This window comes from Cervus canadensis, chromosome 17, assembly GCF_019320065.1.
Source record: "Cervus canadensis isolate Bull #8, Minnesota chromosome 17, ASM1932006v1, whole genome shotgun sequence".
Classification (NCBI taxonomy): Eukaryota; Metazoa; Chordata; class Mammalia; order Artiodactyla; family Cervidae; genus Cervus; species Cervus canadensis.
Window position 1 is genome coordinate 53,360,439 of NC_057402.1, and position 26,058 is coordinate 53,386,496.

Below are 26,058 nucleotides of genomic sequence, written 5' to 3' on the forward strand. Positions count from 1 at the left end.
GTTCTTTGATGACTAAGAGGCAGAAAAAAAAAAATCTCACAGATTATCTTTTATACTGTAAAAGCCGATCTACAAAAAGAGGATAAATTTCCTGATGCCCGCTAAACCTATCCTGTTGCTTCTTACACGTTTATTCTGGTTTTTGGTAGTTTTTAATAGTTATAATTTGTCAATCCGTTTGTAAAAAAAAAAAAAACGAGTTTTCCTTGCTTCAGATCCTAATCATTTTTAAACCGGTTGACAGTCAATGTGACTATTTACGAAGTTGTTTCTTGTGTCTCGTTCCTGTGTTAGTAGCCCTTTCTGCACCAGAGTTCGATATATAAGATTTTTAGTTTTCTTAACTTGATTAAGAAAATGCCTGTTCATTCCGACTTTACTTGCCTAAGTACTGGCCTGGAAATTGGGAACTGAATTTTAATACGTCTAGGAAGATAAAATGGAGACCCCCCACTTCACATTGTAGCTTACAACGGAGATGAGAAACAGGGTTCCAGGCAGGAATGTCCAGGCGCCTTTAAGAGGAAGCGCGGTAATTTTCCACCGCCCTGCAAGCCCCGCCCACGCGGTAGGCGGCTGGGCGCCGCGAAGTGCGGCTGCGTGGCGCGCGCCTCCTGTTGCTTGGAAACCACCTCCTCCACCCTCGGCGCCCAAAGTCCTTTTGTTTCCAAGATGGCTTCTGAGTCCTCTCTTAAAGAGCCAGTACAAAGCCAGTTGAACACCCTTGAGCTTAGCAGAAAACAGGAGTCGTAAGGGCTGGCTTTAAGAGTGTTCTGTGCCAGTAGCCAGTATTTATTTACTTTTATAACGTTAAAAAAATCCTTGTAGTTAGGTCGTCTGGATGGCAAAAAAAATCAGGGAGCGCTTCAGGGTGTGTGTTAAGTCATGGACTAAGAGATGTGGTAGCGCTTTTGGCTTCAGAGTCGGTGATACATTCGCTTCTTTTTATAAAAATTCTCGTTTTTCCTGTTAAACTAGCTCAGGAAGAAGTCTTCTTAGATTTAAACTAGCTTAACCACAGAGACCATATAATTACAAGGAGCTGAATCAGGGTAATAGCCCCTGGCTGTGTCACCTTCCCTTTAAAAATGTTCTTTCTATTTTTCTCTTTCTTGAGAAGTTAATTTACATTCAAATTAATGGAACTATATAATTATTATAAGACTGTAAATTCCTCTGGAGATAAGTAACGGTGTTTTCCCCATCGCTTCCCTAGGGCCACAGATGGTATAGAATTTGCCTGCAATGAAGGAGACCTGGGTTGGATCCCTGGGTTAGGAAGATCCCCTGGAGAAGGGAATGGCAACCTACTCCAGCATTCTTGCCTGGAGAATCTCATGGACAGAGGAGCTGGCAGGCTACAGTTCAAGACACATAGAGTGGGACGCGACTGAATGACTGACACTTCACTTTGTATCCCAGAAGTGTTTCTGCCTATAACAAACCTTCAAATAATGTTGTGAAATAATTCTAATTAAACTATGGAGCCTTTATACTCTGGAAAGCATTGTTCTATGAAGCCGGTTTCCCCATTTTGTCTCTCATTTTCAGATGAGAAACTAAGCCACCAGGAGGTTAAGTGCCTGAAGCAAAGATGGAAGGAAGAGTCAAACCCGACTGTCTAAGGAGAGCCTGTGCTAGCCTGCCATTGTGCTGTACTGCTGTCTGTAAATACCGCAGAGAGTACACAGTATCTTCTAATTGTGGCGCTCTCAGAGAGGAGTGTGAAAATCTGTTTCTCTGAAATCTGTTCTGCTTTGTCATGAACAGACTTTTCACATTTATATCAGGGCATTTAGATGCTTACCCATACCCTGAGCTGGAAAGACCCAAACTCAACCAACCTTGGTGGCAGGTGTTGAGGAAGTATAATTAAAAACAAAATCTCCTGCCAACCCCCAAAAACTCTCCACAGAAGCAGAAGAGAAAGAAAGCCGTTTTACTACTGAATAAGCATTAAGCCAAAATATGATGTGCATCACAGGCAATCCACTGAGAGACTGCAAAGATGGAAAGGAATTTCACTTTTACACAGCAAAGCAGATATACCCTATTATTAATACTATCTGTTCTCAAGATATACAGTACCTAGGAGGGCTTGACAGTACCATTTGTCACGTATAGTTCAGCCTAAATTCACCTTGGTAATTGATAGCTGCTATCTGTATCAGCCAATTGGTTTACCCAAAGAAAAGACTTCTTACATATTTACTACAGGAGGTAAGTTGGAGACTTGGAAACAGGGACCTTCTGAAGTTAGACTCCTACTGTCCCAGGGAGAATTGTCTTTCCATAGAGAGGAAATAGGGATGTTATCTTCCTTGATGATTCCATTTCAAAGAGATAGCTCCCAGGTCATTGAGAAAGGCATTCCTATGTTGTAAAGTTGGCAAGAGGCTTATTTAGCTTTTAAAAAGGTTTGTGTAATTCTTAAAGGGCCAGAGAAGGAATTTACAACCACAAAATTTCTAATGTAAATAGGGAAAGAAACAGGGTTGGGGGAGAGAGGTCTCTTTCCCTTTCAGGACTAGGGAGATTTATTTAATTTAGATTTGTGTTGACCCTGACACTGGATACAGGGACAACTTAGGCCAGTTCTTCCAATCAACGATTCAGCTTGCATTCAGATTTTCACTACAGGTCCATCCTTCCCACAGACATAATAGCCAAATAGCAGGAAATCAGGAAAAGAGTATTACCAAACGTTGAGGGCTGAGTTTTCTATTCTAGTTCAAAATCTTACATCCTGGTTTCTTTGAAATGACAGCTAATTCCTAGCAGATGCTGAGTGAATTTGCATGCTGCAGCAGTCAGGAGGACTTGTCCAAGAACTGCCAACCGGACAACTGGATTTGATGTTCTTTTGAGTTCAATCTGGGGTCTTTGGTCTTCTTGCAGTTGCATGACAGGGAGGACCTCTTTTCACCACTTGGTCTCCTGAATCTCACACTTGTATCTTAGCTTCTTTAACAAAAGGCTCTGACTGCTTGTGGCCCCCACACCTTAGCGTGTGCTAACACCTCAACCTGGCCCACCACCTTCCTCCACCATTTCTACTAGGTAGAATGGCTCAGCTAGCAACATAACTCACCTAGACCGACCGACCTGGAGTTCTTCCCTGGCCCTCTTCCCTACCCACTCACCTTCCTCTGATCTGATTTCCCCTGGGCTCCCAAAACACTTGGTAATTTCCCCTGTTACAGCACACACACGTGTGTGCATGCGTGCGTGTGTGTGTGAACTCATGCATGATGTACTTGTCCATAAGCTTCATGAGAGCAGAGTTTTTTGCTTTTCTGTTTTTTAGATCTTTGTATTCCCAGCACCTCACAGCAGAATACCTCGATGAATAAGTCTGAGATCTCAAACTGGCGACCTACAGGCCTCACCCAGCCCACCAAATTAATTTTGTTTGGCTCTGTTCTCAAATTTGTTTTTAAAAATGTTAGGTCACATTTTAAAATCTGGATTTACATACAGCTCAGGGTCTTTGACTTCTCTAGGAGAATGATCTATGCCCCCAGCGCCCCGCCCCCAAACCTGTTTCCACGTGGCAGCCAGCACGCAGTGCAGAGATGGACCCCTTTGACCAGACACCCGCACTTCGCTTTATTGCAGCCTTGCCACTCCCTGTTGCTTCCTCTTTGAGGCTCCGTGTGAGGTGTCCTTTATACTGAGTATGCACTGATATTTTTCTTGCAGTTATCTCTCTCTCAGCACCAAAAGAGAGAACAAGGCTAAAGCATCTTTCAAGAACAGTGGGAGAGAGCTCATTCATTTCTTGGAAATGAAGAGTTGCCTCCATGTTTATAAGGCACATAAAATGTGTCTGTCTCCATTTTTCTCAAATTTACCTGCTTTGTTTATTTACATTATCTTCTTGGTTCCTATAGATATTTGAGTTTTTGACCCTGAGAATAGATACTCAAAAGCTGTTTAAGGAAAGAAAAACAAGCCATTAACTGCAAATGGTTAAAATTGCAAACTTTTTAATTCCAGCTACTTAAACGGACTTCCCAAACTACCACCTTTAGCCAATCTTTCAATATCACCCTAGACATCTTTTTTAACATGTGTTGCATTTTGGTTGGGTGTGCACATGACACACCCAGATTCCTGTAGCAACTGCCTTATCAAAAACCACTGAGGTAAGTTCAGCTCTGTGCCCTTTATCCTTAATGACTCAATAGGCATAGAACGCATACAACCAAAATAAGTTCAGTCTATGCAAGTAATTTCCCACAGCACCTTATATATGATAGACAGTATTTGATGCATAGAACTGAAAACTATTTTTAAAACATAAAATGAGGAAATGGTTAGTCCTGTTGCTGTTAGTGGTTATATCAAAATGAGCATCTGAATAAATACCTTCAAAAAGATAAATGCACCCCAATTTTCACAGCAGCACTATTTACAATAACAAAAATATGGGAGCAACATCAGTGTCCATCAACTGATGACTAGATAAAGAAGATGTGGTATATTTATACAATGTAATATTGCTCAACTATAAAAAAATGAAATTTTGCCATTTGCAAGGACATAGATAGATTTGGAGGGCACTATGCTAAGTGAAATAAGTCAGAGAAAGACAAATACTGTATGATATCACTTATATGTGGAATCTAAAAAGATGAAGTTGGTGAATATAACGAAACAGATTTAGAAAACAAACTAGTGAGGAGAGGGGAGCGGGGGAAGGGCATGATCAGGGCAGGGGATTAAGAGGTACAAACTACCATGTATAAAATGGATAAACTACAAGGATATATTGTTCAGCACAGGGAAAATAACCACTATCTTATAATACTATAAATGGAGTATAACCTTTAAGAATTGTGAATCACTCTGTTCATCTGAAGCATATATTATTGTAAATAAAGAAATAAATGCTACATTTTCTCTTTAAACACTAGTGAAACGAGACGTATTGATGCATGTACAAAGTAGAAGGATATTATTTATTCTGTCTTGCATGAAACATGCCAAGAAAATATATTCAAGAAACATACCAAGAAAATTCATATTCAAGAAGTTATAAATATTTTTAATCCCAGAGTTATGTTTAATGGAACTTCTGTTTTCAAGGAAATATTTGAAATTATTATATCCTTCTAAATTATCATAGCTTAGGGACTTCCCTGGTGGTTCAGGGGCTAAGACTCTGCACTCCTAATGCAGGGGGCCTGGATTCAGTCCCTGGTCAGGGAACTAGATCCCACATGCCCCAACTAACACCTGGTGCAGTCAAATAAGTAACTAAATAAATAAATATTTAAAGAATAAAATCTCATAGCTTAGAGTCACCTTATTTGAACAAGAATCCTGTCTGCTTTAGTGGACTGGAAAATTTTTCTGTACACCTGAAATGTCCTGTAATACTGAGTGTGGAGTGATGATGTGGAATCAATACAAAGTGTTCCCTCTGCTCCAGACCTGCTTTGACATCATGAAATATATAGTAAAGTCATCTGTCCCCTTCTTCTTGCCTGGGGTTTTAGAATCATTAAATTACTGTTTTGCCTGGCCTTATTAGTCCTTTCCAAATATGCAGAATTATTAAGGAAGAGGATTCCCTGGTGATCCAGTGGTTAGGAATCTGTGCTTTCATTGCCACGGGCTCTGCTTCAGTCCTTGGCTGGGGAATTAAGATCCCATGTGGTGCAAGGTGCAGTCAAATAAATAAGATATTAATAGGGCCATCAGTTGGGGGTAGGATCAGTTAGAAAAAGCTCACAGTTAATTGTGCCATTGTTGTTCAGTCGCTAAGTCATGTCCGTCTTTGCAACCCCGAGGACTGTGGTATGCCAATAGCATGCTCCTCTGTCCTCCACTGTCTCCTGGAATTTGCTCACATTCATGTCCATTGAGTTGGTGGTACTGTCTAACCATCTCATTTTCTGCCATCGCCTTCTCCTTTTGCTTTCAGTCTTTCCCAGCATCAGGGTCTTTTCCAATGAGTTAGCTCTTCGCATCAGGTAGCCGAAGTATTGCAGCTTCAGCTTCAGCTTCAGTCCTTCCAATGAATATTCAAGGCTGATTTCCTTTAGGATTGACTGGTTTGATCTCTTTGCAGTCCAAGGGACTCTTGAGGGACTTCTCCAGCACCACAATTTGAGAGCATCAATTCTTCAACGCTCAGTCTTCTTTATGGTCCATCTCTCACATCCATACATGATTACTGGAAAGATCATAGCTTTGACTATATAGACCTTTGTCAGCAGAGTGGTTTCTCAGCTTTTAATATGCTGTCTAGGTTGGTCATAGCTTTCCTTCCAAGGAGTAAGTGTTTTTAATTTCATGGCTGCAGTCACCGCCTGCAGTTAATTTTGGAGCCCAAGAAAAGGAAATCTGTCACTGCTTTCACTTTTCCCCCTTCTGTTAGCCGTGAAGTGATGGGACCAAATGCCATGATCTTATTTTTTTTAATGTCAGATTTCAAGCCAGCTTTTTCACTCTCCTCTTTCACACTCATCAAGAGGCTCTTTAGTTTCTGCCATTAGAGTGGTATCATCTGCATATCTGAGGTTGTTGATACTTCTCTGAGCAATGTTGATTTAGCTTGTGATTCATCCAGCCTGGCATTTTGCATGATGTACTCTGCATATAAAGTCAAATAAGCAAGGTGACAATATACAGTCTTGTCATACTCCGTTCTCAATTTTGAACCAGTCAGTTGTTCTGTGTCCATTTCTAACTATTTCTTCTTGATCGACATACAGGTTTCTCGGGAGATAGGTGAGGTGGTCTGGTATTCCCATCTCTTGAAGAATTTTCCAATTTGTTGTGATCCACACAGTCAAAGGCTTTATTGTAGTCAATGCAGCAGAAGTAAATGTTTTTTCTGGAATTCCCTTGCTTTCTTTATGATTCAATGAATGTTGGCAATTCGATCTCTGGTTCCCCTGCCTCTTTGAAACCCAGCTTGTGTATCTGGAAGATCTTGGTTCACGTACTGTTGAAGCCTAGCTTGAAGAATTTTGAGCATAATCTTGCTAGCATGTGAAATGAGCCTAACTGTAGAGTACTTTGAACATTCTTTGGCATTGCCTTTCTTTGGAATGAAAACTGACCTTTACCAGTCCTATGGCCACTGCCGAGTTTTCCAAGTTTGCTGATATATTGAGTACAGCACTTTAATAGCATCATCTTTTAGGATTTTAAATAGCTCAGCTAGCATTCCATCACCTCTACTAGCTTTGTTTGCAGTAATGCTTCCTAAAGCCTACTTGACCTCACACTTCAGGATGTCCGGCTCTAGGTGAGTGACCACACCATCGTGGTTATCTGGGTCATTAAGACCTTTTATGCATCATTCTTCTGTGTATTCTTGCCACCTCTTCTTAATCTCTTTTGTTTCAGTTCCTTACTGTTTCTGTCCTATATTGTGCCCATCTTTGAATGAAGTGTTCCCTTGATATCTCCAATTTTCTTGAAGAGATCTGTACTCTTTCCCATTCTATTGTTTTCATCTATTTCTTTGCGTTGTTCATTTAAGACGGCCTTCTTATTTCACTTGCTATTCTCTGGAACTCTGCACTCAGTTGGGTGTATCGCCCTTTCTCCCTTGCTTTGCGCTTCTCTTCTTTCCTAAGCTATTTGGAAAGCCTCCTCTGACATACCCTGCCTTTAAATCCTCCCCCATCCCACCCCACCCCCGCCGTCAGTTTTCCTTGTAGGCACACTTACAAACAAGTCATGGACATACAGTGGAGTTCTCAAGGGAAAGGTACATTAGGTAATTTTAGGTCTATTAAACTCATGACCGAAGAGTTCTACACAGGAGGACAAAAAACAGTCAACTATGCAAATTGCTTTTCTTTTGGACTTGAGAAAAGAGTGAGCCCACCACCCATTAGAAAGAACTTAAAATCAAGTTAGAGTTCTGAGGCCTGTGTTTTCACGAAGAGACTCAGTAGGGTTGGGAAGATGGCTGTACCAATGAGAAAATGGAGATGTCTCCTCTCTCAGAGGTTAGAAGCTGTCCCCAAGTTTAAATTCCAGTCTCTGTTGAAATGAGACTGGTGACTTTTCCTTGGTGGCTCAGAAGGTAAAGAATCTGCCTGCCATGCAGGAGACCCAGGGTCTATCTCTAGGTCAAGAAGATCCCCTGGAGAAGGGAATGGCTATCCACTCCAGTATTCTTGCCTGGGAAATCCCATCCATGGACAGAGGAGCCTGGTGGGCTACAGTGCATGGGACTGCAAAGAGTCAGATACGACTGAGTGACTAACACACAGATGCACATGGTGTTGGTACAAGAACCGCAAGGGCTTCCCAGGTGGTACTAGTGGTGAAGAACCGCCTGCCAATGCAGAAGATTTAAGAGATATGGGTTTGATCCCTGAGTCAGGAAGATCCCCTGGAGGAGGAAATGAAAACCACTTCAGAGGATCATGGTGGGCTATAGTCCGTAGGGTCACAAAGAGTTGGACACAACTGAAGCAACTTAGCACACACGCACGTGCAAGGACCACACAACCTCTAGTAGGGAAGGAAGCTTATTGATAAATTGATTGATTGTATGTGATATAAAACAGACTCATTCGGAGAACTACATTTACTTGTGAGAAACTGAAGCCTTGATTACTGCCATTTCTCTAAGCAAGCTGCAATAGTTGTGTCTTATCTACAAAAACAGAGAATACTTAAATACTTAATCTTTGCAGGTTTTCATTTGCTTCAAAAAAAGGGTATTGCAAATACTTTGGTCCATGACTTTAAATCTATTCAGGACTGTTACTTTATTTGATGAGGAAAACACTGCTGCATGCTCACCTCCCAGTTGGAGTCAGAACCCAGTCGTGAGTCTACACAGGACTTTTCTCCTGTCCTTTCAGCATTTGTTTCTTTTTTTTTTTTTCACGTTCCATTTTTCAATAGTTTCCTCTAAACACCCAAGAATGTAGGTAAGTAGGAGAAAGAGGCCAAAGCAACAAGAGTTCAAAATCTGTTACCTATGACACACTTTCAGGGACGCATGATTCGTGTGTGCTCAGTCATGTCTGACTGCGACGCCATGGACTGTAGCCCACCAGGCTCCTCTGTCCATGGGATTTCCCAGGCAAGGATACTGGAATGGGTTGCCATTTCTTCCTTCAGGGCATCTTCCCAACCCAGGGATCGAACCTGTGTTTCTTTCGCCTTAAATGTGTGGTCTGTCTCTCAAGCTTTTGGACTGAGATGTCTCAAGAAGGCAGAAGATCCCGCAGCCCAGGAAAATCTACTGACCCAGTTTCCCAAGGAGAGTAAAACTCACAGACACCAAGGAGGGGCTCCGTACATGAAAATGTGAGGTGGGGCGTGATGAATTCTACCTTGTTTTAGAACCAGGAGTGGGAGACTACAAGTCTTAAATTTAGCCATGGGAAATGATCGGTCAGAATTTCCATGTATTCAAATCACGGGTAATGTAAGATCTAGCACACAGGCCACAGGCTTAGGCAGGCTAGAGGTTTAAACTCAGTTTGCTTCATTTTGTAGGACTCTCACACAAGCTGTAAATCGGAGGACCCCTGGCTCTGGGCCCCTGTCTGTTTGTGGACAGTAAATTTACATCCTTTGTCCCCAGAAGACAAGCTCAAAGCAGTAACCTTGGCTACCGTTGCTGCACATTTCCAGTTCTATGCTCAGTTTTAGAAAATGGGTTAGGGGGAAAAGGGAAAAAAAAACCATTTCACTTTGCCTCAGTTATTGACACCGAGAAGCAAGCACTCCTCAGACTGTTCAGAGGGGAAACAATGAGTCATTCACAGCCCAGGTGGTGCGTGAATTCCAGACAGGCCGCTGAGTTAACCCCTGCAGGCCTGCTCTCCACCCTGGGCTCCTTCCCCCCGCCGACCAAGCCCGTGGCCTCCGGGGAAGAGGGGCGGCGAGGGGGCCGTGCTGGGAGCAAGTCCTAACGGTAACCGAGGCACTACCTCTGCAGGGTCAGTCCCGGGGGGACCTCAAGCTGTTTGTCACCCTGTGATTGGCTCCAGGAGAGGGTGGAGAAATGAAAACACTCTGCCGGGGATATATTTAGTTGAAGTGCAGCTGGGGAAGCGCTTAAACAAGGGAGCTTTTGTCCTCCTGCTGAAGTGTTTTTCTTAACTCCCCAAGGCTGAAACAACTTAAGCCACTGGACTGATTTTTCTCCCCACTCGATTTTCTCTTCTTTGGGGGATGTTCTAATTCTGAAAGTTTAGAATTACCTGGGGTTTGTTGAGCAAATTTGATGCCGAACTGACACAAAAATCTCCACAGTTAAGAGATTAATTAAAATGCAGATAATTTCTGAGCACATCATATGTGGTTTGTGTGTGTGTGTGTGTTCATCGCTCAATCATGTCCAACTCTACAGGCACCATGGACTGTAGCCTGCCAGATTCCTCTGTCCATGGGATTCTCCAGGCAAGAATGCTGGAGTGGGTTGCCATTTCCTTCTCCAGGGGATCTTTCTGACTCAGGGATCGAACCCGAATCTCCTGCATTGCAGGCAGATTTTTTCCTGTTTGAGCCACCAGGGAAGCTGGTACCTTCTTGCAATTAATTTACTGTTGATTCACACTGGAAGTTAGGTATTTTCAGATGCCTTTACTGGGACAATGTATGGAGTTAAAAACGTAATTAAGTTTTATAAACTGACAGAACCCTGTTTCACTTGAGCTGATTCACATTTTCCAGTAATGAAAGATTTACTTCTGCGCCGATGAGCACAGCATCTTTGCAACAGATTACTGATGAGCCATGTAATGGTTCCTGTTCACGTCCTCCTCCAAAAACCACCGAGAACTGCCACCTTGCTACGAGGTTTTTCAGCCACCATATCAATGTTCTGTATCAAGGGCACACTGTCTACTATTAAGAAGTACTGCAGGAAATATTTTACATGAAAATCCCATTTGCAGTTAAGAATCCAGGGCAGAAACTGCTGGTCAAGAAGCTCATGGTTTGGGTTGATACAAGAGAGCCAGGTTGTATTAGTCAGGATTCTCTAGAGAAACAGAACTAATAGTGTGTGTGTGTGTATGAGTGAATGAAGAGAGAGACAGAGACTGATATTTTTGTTTGTTTCATGTCTTTATTGACAAGGGGTGGGGGGGAAGGTCACAGCATTTCAGACTTTATTCAAAGACAAAAATGGCAACAAAGGGCACCCACAAATAACATGCATGGTCCTTAAGGCCCTGGCTCTAGGCCATCCTGGGGGGTGTGGGTGACTTCTCAGCCCTTCCCCTCAGCCTGTCTCTTCCTCCTCCATGCCTCACGGACACCCCTGAGTTCAGTTAAAACTGTGCAGAAACGAAGTCCCTCTAGAGGAGGTTGGGCCCTGCCTGGCCAGCGTCGCCCACGTGGCAGCCCTGGGCAGCTGGAGAGTGGGGGTCACTGGTCACATGACCCCCCAGCCAATGGCCAGGCCTCTCTGTGGAGTGGTCAGCCGGACTCTCCCCGAGGGAGCCGGCTTTCAAGAAAAAAAGACCAACTTGGTTCACGAAGGGCTTGGGTAAAATGCTTTCCCAGAAACCTTAAGAAAGGAATCTCTCAGATTCCTGGAGCATTGAACAACTAAAATGGTCACTGGGTTGCCTGGAGGAGGGAGCTTGGTGAAAGGCAGCCCGCTGGTTCCTCAGAGGGCTCAGCGAGGGGCTCGGGGGTCTTTGCACAGACTCCATGGTGGACCCGTGAGAAGCACGATGAGGGAAATGGCACATCCAGAGGGGCTGGGCCCCCACTGTTCTCCAGCCGCCTCGCTCCTCCTGCTCGCTGGCTTGGGATCAGAGGCCGGTTTTCAGACGTGCCCCAGGAAAGCAGGTCTGTGTGGGCTTGAGGCTCCAGACGCTGAGGCTTCTCTCCTTTCAGTCTGATGGTGCTTATTACCTTTGGCCGGAGTTCCTCTCCCATCATCCTCTGTCCTGCTCAGTTGACAGCAGCTTTTCCTTGACATGTCCAAATCTTTTTTTTTCCTCCCCCTGAAAGACGTCAGGATGGACACCTGTAACCATTCTGTAGGGGTAACTGTTTATTGTAAGTAGCAGTTCCGCTAACATTTTTATACCTGTAAAAATCCTGGGCACAGGGCAGATACCTGTGGCGCCAACATTCATGTTCACGTTGGGGTGTAGACACGGTGAGTCAGCAGCTGCCCCGGACACACACTTCTCCCCTACTCTACACACAGACATGGGAGGGCAATGTGAGGTTCCTGTCTGGGCAGGGGCCGGTCACAGGCTCAAAAGACGCTTGGCACATCGATAGTCACTTTCGAGAAACCCTGACTCCAGTCCCATGTGGTGAGCAGCTGAGCTGGTGGGGCGGCAAAGGGAACCTCAGCTTAGAAGGAGCCATGAGTTTGAGGGGTCTTTTATGGACAAAGCGCTCCCCATGGGCACCTCCCCTTCTCTGGACCACCTGCCACACTAGGAAAGTCACCTGGGGAAAAGCCAGGGTTCTCTGGCCTCTTTGCATTCCACGACTGCTCACCAAGACTCAAAAACTCAGAGGGCAAGTCCAGTTACGAGCTCTGAGGTTTGGCTCCTCTGAGTCGAATAGTGTTGGATCCTCGACACCTCGGCACCCACAGGAGGACGTGGTGGTGAGTCGGGGTCAGGGGAGGGAGTTCTCAGCCTGCCTGGCAGATGCACACACACTATGGCAAATGGCGTGGGCTCACCACCACTGCCAAGGTCAGAAACCAAGAAGAGACATAAATATCACACTTTTGGTCAAGGCATTTTCAAGAAACGACCACAGAAACAACGGCCACTTTTGATATTACAACCTACCACCTTTGGCAACTTTCAAAGAAAACAGCCGTCTCCACCCCAAGCCATCAGAGAGTCCAAGATCCCTTTATCCTAGGCCCCAGTTGAAACAGTCAAGGAAGGAAGACGGACCAACGGAGGGCAAGAAAAGCCAGAAGCAGCAGATATACCAACACCTACAGCGCCCACCAGTCTGGGTGTCTGCCTCCCTGCAGGAACCCCCTGCCTTGAACCTCTTCTTGGGGAGAAGGTGAGCTATCAGGGGGGCCCAGCTGCTGGAGACAAATGAGGCAAGCCGAACATGGGAGCCGCTGGCGGCCTGAATCCAGAGTTGCGACCCCTAGTCTCCAACCACAATCAGGGACACCCCATCCCCCCCTCCTCAAAGAGGCTTTGTTCATAGGAATGTGGGGTGCTCTGGTGACTATCCTTCACCGAAACCTCAATTCAACAGCCTAAACCAGACTCCTCTGCGTCTGCTGCATTAGTCTGGGGTGTATGGGAGAGAAAGGTAGTGTGACTAAGCAGCTGCCCACGTCCAACAGTGCACACTCAGGTGAAATCGTGGCACAGCTCAGGACAACCCTCTTTCTTGTGTTCCGGCTTCCCAGAAGTACAGCGTCTGCAAGGGCCTAGGCCTTCCTCTTCCCCTGCCCCCATCCCTAGATAAGCTCCATCTGGGAACCCAGCCCAGCCGCTCTTGTAAAGATATGTTACAACACCGGCTAAGAAAACAAAAGCAGGTTTCTGAAAAGGTATTGTGCAGCCGAAAGCGGCATCTGTCTTCGGGTTCCTGTGGCTGGGGGTGGGGTTCCTTTGGTTTTGACCACAGCACTTCTCCGCTGGGGGGGCCAGGCTCGGCTTGGCTTTTGCAGAAGCTCGGTTACTATACCGAACTTCACAGAGGTGCTCGGGTGGGTTGCACTTGCATCACCGAGGACTCCGGAGTTTATATCCGAGATCCTCTCTCCTGAAGAACCTTCACCTTCTCGCTCGGTTGGATGACAATGCCATTGGTCGAATTATTTAGTTCTCTGGAAAGAACACAGAGGAATTCTGCCTGATCCTTGTTCCCGTAGTTATAGGATGATCCTATGCTGATTAGCTGTTGGAATTTCCAGCCGTCGGACATAGTGGACACCATCTGCCCGAGCGCCTCCTCTTGGTATTGTAGGACTCTGTACAGGTGCTTCGCCGGGCCCTGGGAAGCTGTTTTCCTTGTGGGTATCCCTTCCTTAAAACCAGTCGCAAGAGAGATGCAATGTTGTAAAACTCCGCTTCCTCCAGCCGCCTTTTCTGCCAACGCCTTCCTAACGATGAGCTTCCCGTGACGGGGGTAAGTTTAGGACTAGACCCAAGTAGGTAGGGTCCCTGTCAGGCAGATAGGCCCCCGTCTCCTCCTTGTCTGAGTCCAGCCCCGGGTCCTCCTGGCAGCAAAGAAAAGACCTGGGCTCCAGGCCTAGGGTCTGCCTGGTAGTCACGGAGTAAGGTGCTGCCCACGTTCAGCTGGACCCTGCGGGCCGACCACGCGGCGGTGGGCCGGCGACCGTGCCTGCGGTCCGTGGGGTCAGCAGGGGGCGAGCGCTGGGGAGCGCGGCCCCGCCCAGCCCGCTCCCGGCAACCCCTGCCCGCTCCCGGCAGCCCCTGCCAGCCCCGCCGTCACCAGGTCCCACTGCAGCTCCGCCATCTTGGGCCGGCGCCGCTGCCCGCGCGCCCGAGACTGATTGATTGGGAATTGGCTCATGTGATTTATGGAGGTCAAGTCCAAAATCTGCAGGGTGAAATGACAGGCCGGACACCCAGGAAGAGCCAGTGTTGCAGAGGTCCAAAGGCGGTCAGCTGACAGAATTCCCTCTTGTTAAGGGCAGGTCCACCTTTGTTCTGTTCAGGCCTTCAACTGATTGGGTGAGGCCCGTTCACAGTATAGAGGACAATCTGCTTTCCTCAAAGTTCACCGATTTAAATGTTAATCTCACCCAAAACTATCCTCACAGAACCATCCCGAATAATATCTGATCCCGTATCAGGACACTGTAGCCTCGCCAAGTTGACACATAAAATTAAGCATCCCGTAGGCTAACACGCGCATTTTGAAAAATTCACTTGTTATATTACAAGATTGCTTATCAGATTGAAGCTGTTGTAAGGGTATAAAATGCATAAGATAGAAAAAATAAAAATAAATGCATAATGTAGGGTCCCCTATTTTCAGGATCCTCCCTTTCTCTCTCTCTTGCTCCCTCTCTCTCTGGAGGCTTTCCTTGGGAACCCAGGCACATATTGTGCAGAAGCAGAAGCCACAGAGAAGCCCCCAACCAATACCAACATCATCTCCCAGTCCCCAGGGGCTCCTGTCCCAGCCTTTAGTCTTCCAGCTGTGCCCAGACATGGTGGTGCCAACTGCACCCTGTCTCAATCTCTGACCCACAGAAACCATGAGAATTTTCTTAGAAGTTAATGCTATTTCAAGCCACTAAATTTCGGGGTAACTTGCTACACAGTAATAGGTAACTAACATGTAAGATTATGGTTAACTTTGTAAGAAACTACCAAAGTGTTTTCCAATATAATTTTAGCATTCTGCACTCCTACCAGCGGTATATGATGGTTCCAGGTAGCACAGAGGTAAAGAATCTGCCTGCCAATGCAAGAGATGCAAGAGATGTGAGTCTGATCCCTGGGTAGGGAAGACCACCACCCCCCCACCCCCAGCAGGATATGGCAACCCACTCCAGTACTCTTGCCTGGGAAATCCCTTGGACAGAGGAGCCTGGCAGGGTATAGTCCTTGGGGTCACAAAAAGTCAGACACAACTGAGCACGTGCATGCTTGCGAACACACACACACACACACACACACACTTATCATCAAAGTCTTCCTAGTGGGTGTGAGGTTGTTGCTCGCTGTGATGTTAATTTGCATTTTCCTGATGATGCCACACCTAGTTTTGATCAGAAATACTATTACCCAACTTAGAAACCAACCTCATTTACTATGCTGTTTCATAGTCACATGTCATAGAGCTTGTGCTGACAGTTCCAATTTGTTTTAACAATGATTGTACCACAATGAATTTATAAGGTTAAGAATCATCTTAAGCTAACTTAAGAGGCTAAGCATTTGTCTTGTTTGCATACCCCTGGAAGAATGAGCAAAAAAAGCCATCTGGTCACAGGTGTGGGGCTCCTGGCCTAACAACACCATCACCTGTTAATTGGTATTAATATGTTTTTTTGAGAAATGCTGTGTGCCAAGCATTTCACATGTAGACACTCACTTACCACAACACCTCTATGACATTCATGTTATTATTTTGAGCCTGTTCCAAAGGAAGAGGAGGTTCAGAGAGCCCAAGAAACTTGGCTGTTGTCACACACTGAATTTGAACCCAATATCCTTTTACCTGATCTAAAACAGATTTCTCAGGCTTCCCTCGTGGCTCAGCGGTAAGGAGTCTGCCTGTAAATGCAGGAGACTTGGGTTCGATCCCCAGGTCCAGGAAGATCCCACGTGCCATGGAGCAACTAAGCCTGTGCATAACTATCGAGCCTGTGTTCTAGAGCCGGAGAGCTGAGCCCACATGCTGCAACTACTGAAGCCCAAACACTCAACAGCCTGCACCTCGCAACAGGAGAGTAGCCCCTGCTCGCCACAGCTAGAGAAATGCCCACACAGCAATGAAGACTCTGCACAGCCAAAAATAGGTAAATACAATTATTAAAAATTAAAAAAAGATTTCTCCTCACTTCTTCCTAATTTTATACCAGAATGTAAGAAAAATTTTTGGCCTAAAGTTAACAGTATAAAATATTCTAGTCTGGGAGCTGGGAGATTGAGTTTTACTCCTGGCTTTGTCACTAATCAAGGGTCCCCTCTCAGGCCAGTTCCTCTTTGGCACACAGTTCCTCATTATTAAAAATAAAAGGTTGGGTTAAGACACTTTCCAGCTCAAAAATCACTTTATAGCAGGCACTATACTAAGCGTTTTACAAGTGTTAGCTTATATATATATATATCAGAAAAGCGTTATGCTATATATAGGTGCTATTATTCTTCCCATTTTACAGATGAGTAAACTGAGGTAAAGAGATGAAATAATTTTCCCAAAGTCACAAAACTAGAAAATGGCATAGCTATGATTTATTTATTTAGGGTACACCACAAATCATGCAAGATCTTAGTTCCCTGATCAGGACACGAACCTGTGTCCCCTGCAGTGGAAACACAGAATCTTAACCCCTGGACTATCAGGGACGTCCCAAGTTGGTTTATCTATCTACCTACCTACCTATCTGTCTGTCTGTCTATCTTCCTATCTATTTATTGGCCAGTATAGCTGTGATTTATACCCCAGCCATCTGGCTCCAGAGGACATGGTGTTCCTCAGCTAGGCAGCATTTATAGAAAGCTTTTTTTTTTAAGGAAAGTTTAATTTTAACAATGACTTTATGATATCATGAGTTGCATTTTTCTCTCCACATCCTCACCCTCCCTCCACTTTAAAAACAAAAAAAAACAAAAAAAAACTTTATTTATTTCTTTATTTGGCTGCACTGGGTCTTAGCTGCAACATGTGGGATCTAATTCCTTGACCAGGGAATGAACCTGGGTCTCCTGAATTAGGAGTCACTGGACCACCAGGGAAGTCCCCCTCCTACTTTTTGAATGAAAACACTGAGCCTCAGAAAATTGTTCATGTCCCAAGTCCCACAGCCAGTCAGTGGCAGAGCCAGGATGGGATACCCAGGCAGCTTGTCATCCAAGTCTGGGGTGACGTGTCCCCGGGAGTCAGAGCCCTCGGGAGTGAGAGACCACAGTGCTGCTTACCCCTGGGAATCTCGCCAAAGGCCCAAGTGGAAATACTTGGTGATCTGACATGACTACACCTTCTACTCTGAATTCCAGCCTAGCTGGTTTGCCCTTCTTTCTCTTCCCCTCCTCTCACCAAACCAGTTGCATGGGAATCAGAAGAGCTACAAATGCCCAAGGCAACCTGCCCTGGGGCACAGATGGGGTGGGGGTGGGGTCCCAGAATTGTTAGGCTGCATGCTCCTGGGGTCTCCCCTGTAGGTCTTCACTGTGATGGGACCTGGTCTGTCGCCCTCCAGACCCAGTGTTGAAATCATTGCCTGGGATTCACAGAAGAAAAGGGAGCTCGACAGACTGAATACTATGGTTCTGCTGCCTTGAGAGTCTAGTTTTGTTTCTACTTTTTCTAGGTAAGTGGTTTTTTTTTTAATAATAGAAAATATACACATAATAAGAAGTCAACCCAGAAAGCATATTGTAAGTAGTGAATATGATTCTTCATTTTAACCCTGCCCCTGTCCTCAAACGCTATGCCAAACTTTCTTGTCCTTCCAGCCAAAGATATTCTGGCATATATATATAAACTTTTTATTTTGTATTGGCGTGTAGCCAATTAACAATGTTGTGATAGTTTTAGTTGGACAGCAATGGGACTCAGCCATCATATACATGAATCCATTCTCCCCTAAACTCCCCTCCCATCCAGGCTGCCATGTGCTATGCAGCAGGTCCTTGTTGGTTATCTATTTTATTATTATTATTTTTTTGTTATCTATTTTAAATATAGCAGTGTGTACAGACAGCTATAAGTTCATTCATGGAGGTATATGTTTTTAACCGCATATACTATACCTACTATTCTGTATCCTTTTATTTTTATTTCTAATGCTCAGTGTAGCTTGGAAAGTATTCCTTGTCAATACCTAAAGCACGCTTTTGCTTTTTTAAAAGAACTGCATGGATTCCTGTTGTAGGGCTGAGACATATTTATCCAACCAGTCCCCTATGAGAGCATTTGTTGTTGTTGTTCAGTCGCTAAGTCGTGTCCAACTCTTCGCAACCCCATGGACTGCAACATGCCAGGCTCCTCTGTCCTCTCCTGTCTCCCGGAGTTTGCTCATATTCATGTGTATTGAATTGGTGATGCTATCTAACCATGAAAGCCTTTAGGTTGCTTCTAATCAAGCTCCGACTAGCCAGCACGGTGAATCTGCTTGTGCTTTTGTTGCCAGGCCATGTGGGCCCCTCTGAGATCTTTAGGGAGGGAGGGAGGGCAGGAGGGGAGCTGATGGCACTCCCTCCCCCAGGCAACAAGGCATACAGAACTGCTGGAGTTTCCTCCCCCCGGGTTGTAGTCAGAAGAGAATTCATATGGCTACAAGGAGGCATTGCTCAGAAAAAAGCATCCAGATGGCAGTGCAACTGATCTCTGAAATCTGGCAGCAGCAGCAATGAAAACATGCCACAACTTTTCCCAGCTATGTCTGGCCAGCATGCCACTGCCATCTTTTCCAGCAGGACCTGCAGTCCTGAGGACTGGGCTGATTCTGTGACCCACGCAGCTGGAGGTGCTGCTTATGATTCAGGGTCCAGAACAACAGGATGGGGTCTTCCCTAACTATGGTGGTGTCTCCAGATTCAGTTCAGTGGCCGTATTCTCTATGCTGCAATCACAGCTTTGGGTAAGGCTGGTGGTTCCTCCTAGAAAAGCTGACAGCTGATGTCTGCTTCTGCTTGGTTTTGTTTGAAGATGCCTCGCTTGACTGCCAGCCGTGGGTGAGCCCCTCAGACACCATCCCTGAGAAATGCCACCCCCACCCCAAAATGCATTCGGCATATTCCAGAGGAGGAATAGCGAGTCTGGTCAATATTTTTAATATCCAGTCTGCTGCCCTAACCCTTGTCACAACCAAAGTTAGTTAAAAGTGACCAACAGAAAGCCATTGATTGCCCCCCACCACCATTTCATTGTAAGAAGTTCAGTAAAGAGACATTGAAAGAATTATGCACCGAACACACATCTATCTGCCACTTCGATTTTGCAGTTCACATTTTGCTGGATTTGCTTTCCTTATACACACTTGCATCTCTCCAAGCCATGGATTTCTGCAGTTTTTTAAAATTAAATATTCAATTCATTTGCTTTTAAAACTTCAGAACTGGAAACACGTAATGCCTTGTCTGGAGCTCCGCAGGTGGCTCATGGGGTTGGGAAGAGTTGCACATGACTTAGAGACTGAACAACAACAAAAGTGGCCCTGTGGTAAAGAATCCCTCTGCCAATGTAGGAGGCACAGGTACAATCCATGGGTGGGGAAAATCCCATGGAGAAGGAAATGGCCACCCACTCCAGTATTCTTGCCTGGGAAATCCCATGGACAGAGGAACCTGGCGGGCTACAGTCCATGGGGTTGCAAAGAGACGAGCACAACTTAGCAACTAAACAGCAAAGAATATATGCCTCATGGGGTATATATGTATGTTATGTAGGTAAGCAGAGATGAATGCATATATGTAATAATGGTGAATTTGTGCAGCTGTCTGCCAGGCATTGGGCAAAATGCCTTATGAATTTATCTCATCCCATTCTTGTTTCAGCCCTAGGAGGTGGACTTTATCATTGGCTTCATTTTACGTATATGGAAGCTTGAGACTCAAGTTGGTGAAGTCACCTCTGCAGGTGGCCCAGCTGGTGATGGGGGAGTCAGTTTGCCAGCAGAGACCCCATGCTCTGCTGCCCCCAGCATCTTGCCTGGTACATACCTCATAACATGTGACTAAACAGGCTGGCTGCAGAGGGTTCTTGCAAAGTCAAAGACAGACAGCCATGTGAAAGTGCAAAAAACTACCACGTCCTTTAAAATGTTTGCTGAATGACTGAATGAGCTCATCACATACTCATCATACACTTCAGCTGCTTTCTCTAAGCACTAACTCTGTGGATGCTTCCCTCTGAAGGGGATAAAAGATGAAAAATCTCCCTAACTCTGCACTCTACAAATGTCAGGTTTGAAACTGATCTTTTTTGTGTTCTGACCTTATTGATATTACAGCAATGGAGGTGGAAGTGTTAGCTGTTCAGTCGTGCCTGACTCTTTGCAACACCATGGACTGTAGCCTGCCAGGCTCTTCTGTCCATGGGATTTTCCAGGCGAGAATACTGGAGTGGCTTGCTATTCCCTTCTCCAGTTGATCTTCCCAACCCAAGGATCAAACCTGCGTCTCCTGTGTCTCCTGCATTATAGGTGTATTCTTTACCCCTGAACCATCATGGTTATATTTTTGTCTGTGATCAAGTGGCAGGGCAGCAGATTACCAATGCCAGGGTCTAAGGTAAGCCCTTTTTTCTCCTGCCTGCTCCAACCTGGCACTGGAATTCTCCAGTGTGCCAAGGGCACCCCAACACCCAGGATGGCCCCAGAGAGGAGACCTGGGAGCTTCTTTACCCTGTGTGACTTTGATAAGGCCTCTCCATGGACTGCTTGCAGTGGGATGTTTTGTGTAGTTATTTTCTACCTTTGTGATTGACTTCCCTTTCAAAACTTGTAAAACAATACCCTATGAATATATCCATAACTACAATGATGATAGGTAGAATAAAGCAAGATCATCTATGGAAAAATACTTTGAAACTTTCTTTAAAATTTTGATTCAAATCCAAGACTTAAAAAATCAACTCAATAGCCAAAAAAAAAAAGAAGAAGCATCTCAGTTATCCATCAGTGGCTGAATGGATAAACACAATGTGGTCTATACATACAATGGAGTATTATTCAGCCTTAAAAAGGAATGGTTTGATACATGTTACAACATAGATGGACCTTGAGGACATTATGTGTGGTGGAATAGTCACAGAGGGACAAATGCTGTTTAATTCCACTTTACATGAGGTATCAAGATTAGTCAACTTCATAAAGTTAGAAAGTAGGATGGTGGTTGCTAGGGGCTGGCGGGAAAGGGGCGTTATGTTTAATAGGTACAGAGTTTCATTTTGGCAAGATGTTCTGAAGGTGGATGGTGTGATGGCTGCACTGAATTGTACATTTTACGATGGTTAAGATGGTAGACTTGGGATGTCCCTGGGGGTCCAGTGGTGCTCCCCGTGAAGAAGCCGTGGGTTCATCTTTGGCCCAGAAACTTAAGATCCCACATTCCTCATGGTGCAGTCAAACAGAAAAGGAAAGAAAAAGCTCAACCCACAGACCTCTGCTTTCAGACAGGACCACATGAAGCTAGTTCATCTATTTTAAGGGATATGTGATGTTTTGAGAGAATCGGAGCACAAAATTCCAAGTTAAGTGTTTTCAGTTCACCTCTGTAGTTGTAAACACAGTGTGTTACCATTCCTTCTTGTTGAGGAGTTGGGGGGTTGGGGAATGGGGAGGTGATGATTTAAAATATCAGCAAGTCTCTACAGTCTAATTTTTGCATCACAGGACACTGTGTCACTTTCCAGCTTTTCATTTCCAAGACAAACTAATGTAGTTTTTGTGCATGTGTGTTTTTTCTAAAAAAGGCCAATTCTTTTAGCATGTCACTGTAACTGGTTGTAATTTCCCTTTCTGTGTGTTCAGGGTTGATGTAAAGGAGTAAAAGCCTTTCTGTTCCCTTCATTACTTCTTTCCCTAAGGTGAAATTTAACCTCATGTTCCAACAACATTTCCACGAGTAATGTCCCACCGGCTGACATCCTGTACGCGCTGACACCAATTGACCGAACCATAGCCAACAGGTGTCCTGTTTGCTGACTCTTGAACGTTTCCATATGCAGCAGGAAAAGGGGGGTTATTGCAGTCAGGTTCTAGTCCAGCTCTAACCCTTCATAGCTGCACAGCCTCGTGCCTCCATCTTTATAAAATGGGGATGAGTTAATACTTCTTTGGGATTGTAGAGAAGAAGAAATGCAATGATAGCTATATATATATTTTAAATTGGAATATAGTTAATTTACAATGTTAGTTTCAGGTATAACAGCAAAGTGATTCAGATATATATATATAGAGAGAGGGTAGATAGATATAAACCTTTTCAGATTCTTTTCCCTTATAGGTTATTACAAAATATTCAGTAGAATACCTAGGGGTGATTCATGTTGAGGTTTGACAGAAAACAACAAAATTCTGTAAAGCAATTATCCTTCAATTAAAAAATAAGCAAATAAAAATATTGAGTATAGTTACCTGTGCTACACAGTAGGTCCTTGTTGTTTATCTATTTTGTATATAGCAGTGTGAATGGAATTCACACTTTTATATTGTATTACAAAATTAATCACCAAAGGGATGTTGCCTGGAAGCTTAAATTATACATAATGGCCCATCTCTGGAAACCCTGCCTCCCAGGTGATGAGCATTAAGCTAAAACACCTTTGTTTAGCTCACAAGAAACATCCTGATCAGGTCCACCTGTGATGGCTGCAGGAGGAAGAAATTAACACATCCCTTCTGAAGGCTGATGGGAACCAGGAAGTGTTTGACTTTACTCCCTCCCTTTTTAGTATAAAAGAAGCCTGAATTCTAACTCGGGCAAGATGGTTCTTTGCGGGGGCGCTCTCTTACCATCTTCTCAGTTTTCTGGCTTTCCGAGTAAGGTTGTTATTCCATGCCCCAGCAACTTGTCTCTCGATTATTGGCCTTTCATATAATAAGCCACGTGAGATTTGACTAGGTAACGTTTATGTTAATCCCAAACTCCCAATTTATCCCTCCTCTACGAAGACAGCTATAAATGTTAGCTCCTGCCTCTTCTTCCTTCTTTCATTCTCCCCTACTCTCTGAATTTCTTCACCTTGTTTCCTTTTTTCTTTTCTCTTCCTCCTTTGTTCTGCCTCTGCCCCCTCTTCCTCCTCTCTCTTTCTTCTTATCAAGGGAAGCCACAAGAAATACAGCACCCAGTTCCCTCTTCCTTGATGACAAGGCACATCCTTTCCATCTTACTGGGCTGCCTTTCCGGATTTCTGGCCTCAGGTTAGTGATTGACAGCGTGTGATCTGTCAGTTGTTGCGCTGGGATCTAGATTGATAGACCATTGTTGCCAATATCTCAAGCTTCATTCTTCAGTTTAATCAAATTTTCAGATTTCCCACCATCCAGGAAGTCTCTGGATTTCCTTTCATTGAGCAATTGTGCAGCACAGTCCCCTTCCACTAGCTGGGAGAACTTGGCTCACTGTTTTTCAAGGAGTTTGGTCCTCCTCCTCCTCCTGCTAATAGATCTTATTAGCAGGCACCTCTGCCTCCAATTTTGTGTGCTGTACTTCACTCATCAGAGTATTTCTGTGAATTTCAGAAACAAAAGCAGATCCTTTGTTCATAAGTTCCTTCATTCTCTCCTTTCTTCCTCAGGCTCCCTCCCTGCCCCCCGCCACAGCCCCACTTTGTATTGAATAGTGGTCATACCTTCTGGAACAGTCCTGAGCTGTCTTATGCTATGCAATGCAGACAGTGCATTTTCTCATAATCTGGAGTTGCTGGCAGAGCAAAAGGAAACAAGAAACAAAAGCTGCATTTCAGGAACTTCATTTAGTGAAATACACTTCCTTGTGGTAGTTTGCCAGTGAATTTCCTCAGCTGCCAATGATTTTTTGAAAGTAAATGAGGGTGGGGTGGGGTAGTGAAGGGAATCACATCAATATACTAAGTCAGGTGCCAGTTTCCAATGGTGTCGTCATTCATTCATGAAACTGTAGAAAAGAGATAAATTCACTGGTGAATGCAATTTATTACCCTTAACTACTCTGTTCCCTATGTCTCTTATACAGGAGAATAAAGGAAAAAGAAAGCAAAACTGACGATAAAGGAATTGCTATAGATTACAAACACCACCCAAAGTATATTAAAATAAACATAATCTCTTACAAATGCTCAAAATTGACCCTATATTAAAATGTTTTGGTTTTTGTAATAATTAAAACCTTGAGATTATATGTTTTCTTATTTGATATTGAGGGGTCTTTAATTCAGCTATTAAGATTACAGATAGCTACTTTAATTCAGCTATTAAGATTACAGATTAAAAAAAAAAAAAAAAGATAGCTACACGGGCCTTAAAAAGGCATTTTGTGGGGCTTCCCTTGTGGTCTGGTGGTTGTGAATCCGCCTTGCAATGCAGGGGACCCCAGTTAGATCCCTGATCGGGGAAGATCCCATATGCTGCGGAACAGCAAAACCTGTGCGGCACAACTATGGAGCCGGAGTGCTGCAACTACTGAAACCTGCGTGCCTAGAGCCTGTGCTCCACTGCAGCGAGAAGCCTTCCTTTCTCAATCCAGATGCTATGAGTTAAATTTCCCTTTTAAAAGAAAAAAAACATTTTGCATTTCTCCATATAGAGTTTCATCAAAGAATTTCATCAATTATTTTTTTTTCATTGGCAGATTAGCAAACTGTGGCTTAACAGATACATCTTAAAACATACAAGTTAGCATTAAAATAACACTCAGTGATTGGTCTTTTAAAAAAATGTTAGCCATTTTAGAAAATTTTTGTTGTTCAGTTGCTCTATCGTATCTGACTCTTTGTGACCTCATGGACTGCAGCATGCCAGGCTTCCCTGTCTTTCACTATCTCCTGGAGCTTGCTCAAACTCACGTCTATAGAGTCGGTGATGCCATCCAACTAACTTATTTATTTCTGGCTGCACTGGGTCTTGGGGGCTGTGTGAAGGCTTTCTTTGGTTGCAGTGAGCAGGGGCTACCCTTTAGTTGGCGTATACAGGCTTCTCATTGCAGTGGCTTCTCTTGTCGTGGAGCACAGGCTCTAGGGCTCATGGGCTCAGCAGTTGTGGGATACGGGCTTAGTTGCCCCTCGGCATGTGGGATTTTCCTGGACCAGGGACTGAACCTGTGTTTTCTGCATTGGCAGACAGATTCTTAATCACTGGACTACCGTATAAGTCCCGGACTACCGTATAAGTCCCAGAGTGATTGATTTTAACTTCTTCTCCCAGGGTCTTTGAGCACCAAATTATTTTCTGCTCAACAGGTATTTTCGAGCTCCCATTATGTACTCCAATCATGCTATGCATTTGGAGAATAGAAAGAAATAAAACACAGTCCCCTCCCTTGAAGAGCCTTTCACATTCAAGAAGATGAGACACCCAAGAAATCTCTTGAAAACAACTCAAGACGTCCCTATGAAAAATAAGATTAGTTACACAGCATGCACTTTCAAAACGTTGACAAAAATCCATGGACGTACTGAAGAAATTCAAGATGGTACAAGAGAGTGCCATGAAAAGTAATTCAGCCTCCTACTCGACACCAACTGTTTTTCCAAAGGCAGTCTCTGCAGCGAGTCCCTTGCATAGCCTTCCAGTGACAGCATAAACATTTTCAAGCAAGTTATGTATAATAGCATATGTCTATTTATATACACAAATCCTATCCACTTTTAAAAAGAAGAGTAATCTAGAAAAGCTAGGCATTGTTTAGCAATCTCAGCAAATGATCATATAGTAGGACCTCAAATATTTCAATGACTAAATGAATGAACGAGTCCTCTTTT

The 26,058-nt window shown here is 44.3% G+C and overlaps 1 pseudogene; it reads right to left on the reverse strand.

Moving 5' to 3' along the window:
* Nucleotides 1–13,519: 13,519 nt before the first annotated feature.
* LOC122454961 lies at nt 13,520–14,433 on the reverse strand (annotated as a pseudogene).
* Between the last annotated feature and the right edge of the window lie 11,625 nt (nt 14,434–26,058).